Source organism: Meleagris gallopavo, chromosome 1 (assembly GCF_000146605.3).
Source record: "Meleagris gallopavo isolate NT-WF06-2002-E0010 breed Aviagen turkey brand Nicholas breeding stock chromosome 1, Turkey_5.1, whole genome shotgun sequence".
NCBI classification, from domain to species: domain Eukaryota; kingdom Metazoa; phylum Chordata; class Aves; order Galliformes; family Phasianidae; genus Meleagris; species Meleagris gallopavo.
This window is the reverse complement of record NC_015011.2, coordinates 169,615,369-169,626,098: the sequence shown is the minus strand read 5'-3', so window position 1 is coordinate 169,626,098 and position 10,730 is coordinate 169,615,369. Positions and strand designations below refer to the sequence as shown.

The 10,730-nt window shown below is 37.9% G+C and overlaps 1 long non-coding RNA gene across 1 annotated transcript; it reads right to left on the bottom strand.

The window, feature by feature from the left end:
- Positions 1-9,524: 9,524 nt before the first annotated feature.
- LOC116216202 lies at positions 9,525-10,724 on the bottom strand. The gene is made up of 2 exons (XR_004158637.1): positions 10,591-10,724; positions 9,525-9,852 (listed from the first exon to the last, which is right to left on the bottom strand). It is a non-coding gene; the product is annotated as an uncharacterized LOC116216202 (long non-coding RNA).
- Between the last annotated feature and the right edge of the window lie 6 nt (positions 10,725-10,730).

Sequence of the window (10,730 nt, the reverse complement as noted above, 5' to 3'; positions counted from 1 at the left end):
AATCTCAAATACTTTAACTTGCATGATTGTCTGTTTCCATTTCCCTCATAACCTTTTATTTTCCTGTTGCTTGGACACAAGAAGTGTTTTGAGTGAGAGAGAAGATGATCAGATAAACAAATTTCATGTAGTGACCAGCTGCACATCACTAATGGGAAGGAGTGAAGTGTTGAACAGTTTTTATGTAAATACAGAAATTGATTGCATAAGCTTTCTTGTGCCTAAATGCAATTAATAAATGCTTTTGTAAATGTAAAAAGATTGCAAAGCGAAGAGTCAGTGTGGATTGAAAACACCAAAGTTTCTGTCAACCAGTCAGGAACCGAATGTTATTTTAAAAAATAGAAATGAAAGTGGATATAATTACAATTTGGGAGGGATGTTAATGAAGAAAAAGAAGCCAAGTTATTACTACTTGATCTGATAGCAAACCATCTGGCAATATGCTGCCAAATCATTATGTATCCTTAGTATGACTCATGCTAATGAGATGTGCAGGGATTATGCAGATTTCTTGTGCTTTCGGCTTTGGTAGAAGGTTTTAAAAATAACACTTGCAATATTAATAGGACATGTAGCAATATTAGTATGACATGTACTTGCTATGAATTTCTGACATTAATCCAAACTTTCTTTTTTTCATTAGAAAATACTCCAACCACTTCAAAGACAGTCCAAATTTTGATTTTTATGTGAACAAAAACAAGAAAACAGACAAATATCAGTATTCTTTATACTAACAAAGTTAGTATAAGTAGTTAATTTTTCTGTTTTTTAATAGCTTACTGAACATATACTGACTAAGTGGTGCAGAAGGGTAGATAACAAGGTACAACTACACTACAGTTTACAGTAAGCATGCTTTGAAAAAATGTGTCTTTATTGTAGTTTATCTGTAGTTAATCTTTCTGTGTAATAATCTTTCAAAGTGTGTGGGCATAGTATTGTGTGTGTCTATACTTAGACAAGTCCAACATTTTAATATATTTTTTCCCAGGAATACACTATTAGATATGCTATTTTTCTGCTGTCATTGTAACAAAGCAAACATTTGCCACAAAGAAGTGGACTACTGCAAGGTTTTCTTCCAGCATTTATAGCATGTCTATGGCTATACTTAGAATAAATTAGCTATTATGAATATGACTAAGTATATATTCTATCTTAAGCATTCTATCACAGAAAACTGTTAGTATATTTCAAGAATCAACTCTTTGAAAGGGTAGATAACAGCAGGACAAGTGGAAATGGTTTGAAGTTGAAATAGGGAAGATTTAGGTTGGATACCAGGGGAAATTCTTTACTATGAGAGTGGTGAGGTGCTGGAACAGGTTGCCCAGAAAGGCTGTGGATGCCCCACCCTAGAGGTGTTCACGGCCAGATTGGATGGGGCCCTGGGCAGCCTGGTCTGGTATTAAATGGGGAGGTTGGTGGCCCTGCATGTGGCAGGGGGGTTGGAGATTCATAATCCTTGAGGTCCCTTTCAACCCAAGCCATTCTGTGATTCAGTGAATTTAAAACTTCAAATTCTCCTTATTTAAAAAATCCACTGAGTATTATATATTGAAAGTTAAAAATCAGCACAATGAGTAAGTACTTTAACAGCTCTGATTGCTTTCTTCCTCCATCAGAAATATCTCAAAGATGGTACATCCAGGACTTACGAAAATGATTTATTTATTTTTAATAGAATGTGCTTGACTAAGAAATAATGAGTATATTCTGGACATCAAGAGACTGTCAAGAAAGCTTCTTTATATGGTAAGTGAACAGAAAATTCAGTTATGAATCTGTGGTAAGGACAATAAATAATAAATCCTTAGCTGTCAGAACGACTAGTAAACATGAATGAAGTAATATTGGGACTGGTCTCTTCTCACTGGTGACAGGTGACAGGACTAGGGGAAATGACCTCAAATTGCACCAGGGTAAGTTTAGGTTGGATATCAGGAAAAACTTCTTTACAGAAAGGGTTGTTAAGCACTGGAATAGGCTGCCCAGGAAGGTGGTTGAGTCACCATCCCTGGATGTGTTTAAAAACCGTTTGAATGTGGTGCTCAGGGACATGATTTAGCAGAGGGTTGTTAGAGTTAGGGTAATATGGTTAGGTTGTGGTTGGACTTGATGACCGTTAAGGTGTTTTCTAACTTGAGCAATTCTATGATTCTATTTGAAAAACTTTATCAGATCATCATATTAGAAATACAGATCTTAGCACAAGATTATTTCATATGATCTGGATGCTTGTGTAAATATGATTTGTTATATGCAGTTTCTTGTATTTACACTTACGGGTGATTTTTATGAAGATAGTTATGAAGATAGAGCAAAATTCAAAGTGCAAGTGAGATGAATGCATTTAACTCTCGTTGATGATCTTCTGGTAGACTTTTCCAAAGCAATAAATTAATTGGAATTTTTTATAGTTATGGATGACTGTCTTCCTTAAAATAAATAAATAAATAATCCTTTGAACATGAGTTGAATTCAAGATTCAGTGGATGAAAAATGGGTTGTCATGCAAGAGATCTGATTTCCATAGTGTCACATTAAAGTGCCTACAGTGTTTGGAACGTGCTGAGAGATTCAAATTCTGTGAGCTCAAAAGGTGATGAAACTAAAGGAACAGTGAACATAGGCAGTGCTGGTAAATGGGTTTCGATAGCTTGTCTGACTCTACCTGAGCTATTCTAGTACCATTTTACAGAATTCTAGCTGGGACAAAAGAAATATGAAATATTTGGCGCTTTCTGAAATTTACCACACTTATCAATCTTACTTCTAAGTCAAGCATGATGTACAGGGATGATTATTAGTAAGCATTTCATAGTTTTGATTGGTTTTCCCTTTCTCTGAATCAGTAAACAACCTTATCTATAGCTTGTGGACATTGGGGGGCACTGTAGCCTCACTAAACAATTCAGATGCCTTCTATCTTAAATTTTACTATGTTGGCTCAGCTTCTTTTCTCCATGTAGTGTAGCTATCTAAGGCAAGTGGAAAAACAAACTAACAAACAAAAACCCAGAAGTAATAGCTATGTTTCTTTTCCTTCATTTATTTATTTTTGTTAGTAATTGTCTTGCTATAAATAGCAGTGGATTTCTGACCAAGAACTGATGTTGCTTAGTTTAAGGAACTCTTGTTTTGAGTGCTAATCTACAGATTCTCTGTGAATCTTTTTGCAGCAAATGGGAAGATGTGCTTTGCATCCAATCTGCTTTTGTGTGTTTGTGTCCCAGCCATCTGTAATGAAGCTGTTCACTAATGTAAAAAGCACGTTTTAGACCCGTGTAGTTTATTCTCATTTACTTCAGTTTAAAATGATTTCTGAGTTAAGAAATGTTTTTCATTGGTGATATAGCTGACATGGATACTGCTATATACTTCTGTAAATGAAAAATCTCCTCTAAGTAGTTTACTTTTTAGGACACATTTTAGTCTTTCTAATTGGATTTTAATCTTCATGTTACAAAATTCATTACAGATCAGAAGACATTTGTATGTACACCACTCTCAAATTTAATATATTACTGCTATAAGGTATATACAAGTACCTCTTTTAGCTACTAGTATGTATTTTTTTCTTGGGTTAAATGTATTGTACAGAACAAAATATTCAAATTGTAGATAAGTACAAGTGGTTTTTATTAGTTTAATTTTGCCAACAGAGAGATAATGCCTTTTGAAAATTGGCTGGCCATATGGTTTTAACTAGTGTGGGACAGAATAAACAAGTAAAAAGTAACACATTTGGAGTAATCTTTTTTTTTTTTTTTCTTTTTCAGTTTATGGCTGTATTTGAAGCAAAAATGTAGAACTAAGTTTTGCAGTTGTTTCAGAATGTCTAATAGTAGAGCAATGTCCAGTCAGTCTCCAAGCAGTGGCCACAGCGGAAATCAGAACCACCTCCTCCTTTTCTTCCTCCAAACCAATTTTTTTTCTGGAGAATGAGGTTACATGGTATGAAATGTCCCCTTGGCCAGTTCAGGTCAGGGTTTGCAGCTGTGCTCCCTCCCAACTTCTTGCTCAAGGTTGGGATGTACTGGGAGGAAGGATGGCAGCAGATGGGCTCCTATGAAGAAAGTTAACTCCATCCTGGCCAGACCCAGCACACCAAGTCTTTGTGGCTTTTTAGGTAAAATTCAACAAATCAGTTGCTTTTTGTACTCCAGTTACTGGGCTTGACTGTATATCTCATAGGAATTTTCTCAGAAATTGTGATTTTCTTTTGTATTTTTTTTGTAAATAGTGGTTTACGTTAAGTCATCTTACTAGGGTTAAGCAGCATTGCATACTGGGAATGTCCACAAAACAATTTTTTTTTCCAGAGTCTTAATTGAGCTTTTTTTTTTTTTAAATTTAGAACTGTATATTTTATTTCAGTAGTATTTTTTTATGGTGTTGCATCAGTGTACTAAACATCTTTTGACTTTTTCTCATCTTTGTCACATTTATTAGATGATGTTGTGCTTAATTGGCCCTGTACTTGAAACTCTGTTTTTTTTGTGATTCATTTTCACCTGGTTTTATCAATCAAAAGCAGAATGATGTAGGTCTAAGAGAGCGGTTGCTCGTGGACATAATCTAAAACAGCTTGAGGCTAATCTGGTCTGCAGTAACTGTAGTTGCCCTGAAGTGATACCAGACTGTAATGGCTCCTAAGGGCCATTTCATAACTGAAAATTCCTGGAAGGAGTGCTCTGGTTCCTACTGTAAGTTTTGCTCAATAAGTCCCTTATCTGATTAACTAACTATCCCAGGCCTTGTTTCCCTTTACCTTTGTCAGCAAGGTGACACAGATGCCCATCGTAAGCAAATATCAGGATGCAGAAGACCTTTCCAGGTGTAATTAAAACTATTTCTGTAGCAAAGAAGATGGTTTTGCTTATGTCAAGGGATGGTTGTTAAGTGATGTAAATCATCAGGATGTAAGTCATGGCTAGCAAACTCAGAATTGCCCTGGGGACTTTCAAGGTGAGACTGATCTAGCTGTGTGGAATTTTCCTTGCCACAACCTGTGACCACCTAGTCTCTCGTGCACTTCTTGAGCAAAATCTCTAGATTTCCACCTAGGTAATTGCAGACAGCAATTAGTCTTACTTTAGTCTTCTTTTTCCCCTGTAGTTTGAACAAACTCTGTTACCTGACTTGCCTGATACACCATGTTCTCCACGCCCTTATGCAACTCAGCAGCCTTCCATGGATTTACATCGCTTTATCAGCCTGTCTTAAGCTGGTAGGCCCCACATTATACAAAATGCTCCAGATGCTGCCTCCAAATAATGACTAGGGGTACTAATCAATCGCTTCTTTTGACCTGATGATTGTACCACTTACTAATGGAGCCTTTTGTACAGTCAACCTTCATTATCACACAGAGGCACTGCTCATCTTGTCTGCAAAGACTCCCATGCCTCTTCCAGCTGAGCTTCTTGGCCAGTCAGATCCAGCCTGCTGGTATTAGATGAGGTTATTCTGACCCAGCTGCAGAATTCTGCATTTGTTTTTCTTTAACTACACAAGGCACTCCATTTTAAAGCTTGTCTAAGGCCTTTTGAATGGCAGCTTTCTCTCCAGGGTTTTAACTGTTACCCCAGCAAACTGAAAGTGCACCCTCTCAGGAATTGTTTGTGACTGGAAAGGCCAGCAGCTGCCTACATAGCCCAGAGTTGTCAGTGTGAAGGCAACTGCTGTATTTTGTCATTTTATGTTATGCGGCTTCACATACTGGGGCAGAACGTAACACTATGATGTCGCTGTCAAAAGCTCTTTTGGGATCTATGAGGTTTGGACTCCATCCTGCTATCTTATTCTATGTGAGAAAATGTTCCTGGCTGCTAATGATCATGGAAAAAATTGTTCTACATGCTGTTCCTCTGTATCAATCCAAGAAACTCAGTAGGTGTTTTAAACTGTATGTGCCAGAATGTTATGAGCATGTCCATTCCTACAAAATGACATTGGTACTTAGTTACTCAACTGGAGATGAGATTCCTCTCAAGTATCATCTCTGTTGTCAAGTTCTTAAGATAAAAATGAAGTATTTATGAAATAGCGTAGCTGCAAAGGTCCATAAGAATACCATGCCTAACCTAGTTATGCAAAAAGTAAAATGCAGTGACTTACCTGCTAGCAAGCATTTTCCAACCCTGCTTGTTCTGTAGCATGATGATTATTGTGCACATCCAAGTTGGCTCATAGGAAAGTTATTTCAGTTAAAGAAACTAGCTCCTATATTCCTGCAATTGCCTGTGGTATTCTTAGCAGAAAACAAATTCCTGCTGCATTTCTTGGAATTACTATCACTGAAAATTGTGAGACAGACAAATCCCAAAGTCTCTGGCACTATCATCTTGCAGGATGGATTTTTCCTGTACTTAAATCTATTTTGGATATTGCATGCTCTCTGGACATCTCTGGATGTTAGTATGCCTACTTGTCTGTCCTACTGCCAGGGAGTTGTCTTATTTTCTTTTTTTTTTTTTTTTGTTGCCATGTTGGAATGGCATAGCAACTCTTGACTTTGTTCCTGAACTGTCACAGTTGGCAGTGCCAATGTAGTAAAGTAATACAAAAATATGTGGAAGACATCTGTGAGAAGCATGACATGTTGAGGCAGTAATCCCAGTAGCTGATGCAGTTTAGTCAACGCTTGAATGAATACCATTATTTACAGCCCATCAAAATAGCAGAAAAGTTGCTATCAGAATCAGAAGATATTATTTGACCATCTACTGCAACATTCCTTCAGCAGTTCACCTTGTTTTCCCCTCTGCCACTACGACTTACTGCACAGTGCAGACGGGAAGCAATTCTACTCTTTCTTTTCCTGAAAGAATACGAGAAGGGGAATGTAGTCAATATGGCCACTAAACTATTTAAAATAAATGGAGGCATTCTGTTTCTATGTGGTTTTTGCTCACTTAAATCCCCCAGTGTTCAACTGTATTTTGACTCTTTCAATTGAAGAGGTAATATTTTCGTATATTAATAAAAAAAGATTATCAAGTAATTTAGGACTAATGTTTTCTATTTTCAAATAGCTGTACATCAGCAGGGAAAATACAGCGAGCTCAGATATGCTTGGTACAGGCAATTTTGTGTCAGATGGAAGCAGCAGGAGACAAAATAGGAAAGAGTATGAAGTCTGACAGTTCTTTTAGGCAAGCTGTTCATTTGACCAAAGGAGTGGGCAGTATGCCCATGGCATATAATCAAGGCTGAAAAGCTTCAGTCCTCTACATTTGCCTGTGGAATTATTACCCTTGTTTTTCTCCTTGACTGTGTGCAATATAAATATAAAGACAGATGCATAAATCATCTTGCTCTCATCACCCAACAGTCTCAAGAAATCAAAATAATACATTTTCCCCATAATTTTAACCTGACAGCTATTTGTCAGCAGATACAGATTCTGAAAGAGTTTATGCTATAGCTCTTCAAAAATGTTGGACTAAAATAATTGATAATGGAATCATCCTGTCAATGTCTTATGGGATAAAAACATTTCAAGCAGTTAGTTCTGAAACTAGGTAAATTTCTAATTAAATTATTCAATTTTAAAAAGAATCTTATCAAGTAAAACCAAAGGCAACACAGATTCCAAAAGTTGAGGGGTACAGAATGACTGTAGCCAATGTGGTAACTTTACAGGGAGAATAAAAAGGCCACAGAGCACTTCTGAGGACATTCTAAAATACAGTCAGTTAAATTTAATGGCTGAAAAAATGTGCAAGAAAGATAAAGTACAAAATAATTTTAATATGTCTAACTTTATTTATGTGTATCTGATGTGATTTTTGAGATTTACATTCTCCCCAGTTAATCTCAAAGATGGGACAGCATCAGTGTTACATTTGAGTTATTTACTGATATATATAATGCTATCAGGAAGGAAAGCTTAGTGTTGCTCTGAACTTCTGTATTCCTTACCAGAACGTACATTATTTTCATCCTTTCTGAGATGGAAATTCCCTGTGGAGTGGTTAGAACAACAAAAAAACTGAGTTTATATGCACAGTAGAATTGAAGAAAAAGATTTATTTCTTCCTCCTCCCAACCCTGAACATAAAATTTAAAACACTGAAGTGATCTTTTTCTTAACAGTTGGATAATATTACAATTCATGTGGGACTTCTATATTTTGAGTGAAGGTATTAGTGAAATTTCTCTTGTACTTGTGAGAAACCAAAACATTGATAACATCTGAACACAAGATTTTTTTCTTATTGACTTGCTGAGCAGGAAAACATCAAAAAGTGAGAAGTATCACGTTTAACCCAAATGCGGGCATGATTTCTGTGATGGGTATACAGGAAACCAACAGAGAACAAAGAAATAGGAGAAAGGGCAGGAAACGCTTCTGGAATTTAGAAAGAAAAACAGTCACTGAGATACATGTTATGGATTTAGAAATGGACGGATGACCAAATACATTCTTTTCCTAGTGATGAACATGTGCATATAATCAGCCAGAGAGACATCCTATGAAGGTGTCTGTTTCTTTTGCATAAGAATAATATTCTTGAAGCCAGTCACTCAATCAGCAACAAGAAATTGTTCTATAAGGCAAATAATTGAATTGGATTTGCTCACTCTTGTGTCCTGTTTTCCCTTTCTCTTCAATATCCTGTAATATAAGGTGGATATGCAAATAGATTAAGCGAGTCTATTTCCCCAAGAAAGTTTGCCTGTTATATTTCCATTGATATATAAAGGGAAGTGTGATGTCTTCTGCTAAGTTACAGTGATATAGATGAATTTGCAGTGAGAGAGAACATTTATCACGGTGAAAAGTTTTCCATTCATCTTCAAAATCACTTCTTTGGCTTACTTAAGTTACCCTATTGAATGCTTGATCTGTCAGAAAACTAATGCAGTAGATCTAAAAGATACAAACTTTCTAGGAAAAAATCAGGTTTGCTAGTATGCTGTTGGGCTTATTGGTTTGAAAATAGAGAAGTTTATGGTTTACAAGTGAGATCAACATGTACTGAATAATTGGGTTGGTAGGAGGGGAGTGTGAGTGATGGAAATCTTCTGTATTTGATAGGAAAATGTGTATATACAGACCTGGCTGGAATTCATGACTGTAAGTACCCAGCGAGAGAAATATTTCTTAGAATCACAGAATGTCCCAAGTTAGAATGGACCCAAGAAGATCATTGAGTCTGGCTCCTGGCTCCAAAAAAAGAACCACCCCAAATCCAATTTCTATGTTGTCCAAGTGCTCCCTGAGCTCCAGCAGCTCGGGGCCATGCCCACTGCCCTGGGCAGCCAGTTCCATGCCCACCACCCTCTGGTGAAAAACTTTTCCCTGGCCCCCAGCTGCCCCTCCTGATGCTGCTCCATGTTTCCTTGTTCCTGTTGCTGTCACCAAAGCGGAGATGAGCATTGTCCCTCTGCTCCCTGTGAGGAGCTGTGGGCTGTGAGGTTGCCCCTCAGACTTCTCCCTAGAGGCACTGGGTGTCACACTCAGAACTGTGTTTGAAGGCAGAGAGAAACCATGCCTTACATGTAAGTAAAGCCAATAATTTCTTGTTTAGTATAAATGAAATGCAAATAATCTTATCATTATTATTACAAATCTGATTGTTACAGAAGGAGAAAGAACACTGCTTGTTTTCTACTCCTTTTCGTGCTGTTACATTCACCATTCTGTTGCTCCTCTGGGTCTGAAGGCTGGCAGTTCCTTTCTGATAGGAGGCATGTCCAGCAAGCTGTCAGCCTGTGGAGTTCTTCACAGGAATATGTTTGTGTTGGTGGCATCTTTATCCGCAATCCACAGGGGGTCATTTTTTGTTTGTGAACAAGTTTTGATATTTTTGATCTTTCTTCATTGATCTGCAGCTGAACAAAGATAGGCAATTGTAAAATAGGTCTTGGGCACTTGGTCTATTAGAGGAAAGGCTGTCTCAGTGAAACAAAATGAAATAGAGGTGCAGGTAGGTCGAGAATGTACATGTGGAGCAATCTTGATTGGCAGCAGCCCCAAGGCCTTGCATATTCAATACATGACTGGAGGCCTGTTCCTGGTGAGGACAATGCAAGAGCCATGTTGTTACATGGGTAATTAAGAAATGGCTGCCTGAAAGTTTACAGAATCACAGTTGTAGGGGTTGGAAGGGACCTCTGGAGATCACCCAGCCCAGCCCCCTGCTAGAGCAGGTTCACAGGTTCACTGCAGCAGGTTGCACAGGAAAGCACACAGGTAGGTTTTCAGTATCTCCAGAGAAGGAAACTCCATCACCTGCGGGCAGCCTGTTCCAGCACTCTGCTCCTGTTTGGTAATGGCATGAGGTTTGTTTTAGAGATGTACTGGGCCACTTGCTAATTTGGACCATGTTCTTGTATGAGCGCTGGATATCGTTTGATTGACAATATTTAGATGTTTAATGAGAGATGAAGCTAATAATAATAATTTTAAAAAACATAAACATTTTGTTTAACAAGCAAGCCTTTTTGGAGGTATTTTCTATTGGAAATTTTCCAGTTTCTTGATGTAGCATTAAGAATTAAAGACATCATGAATTGCTTTTGGGAACAGAAGCTTGACGTTTGACGATGGTAATGGGAACCTATACTTACTAGGATGGCTTTAGGTTTCCGTGTCGATATTCAGTCCGTAACCCTGAACGGGGATTTGTTAGCGAGGCGGATCCACTGCCGTCCGCCAGAGGGCGCCGCGGCCGCACTCCGCCTCCCCTCCGCCTCCTCCCGGCGCTGGC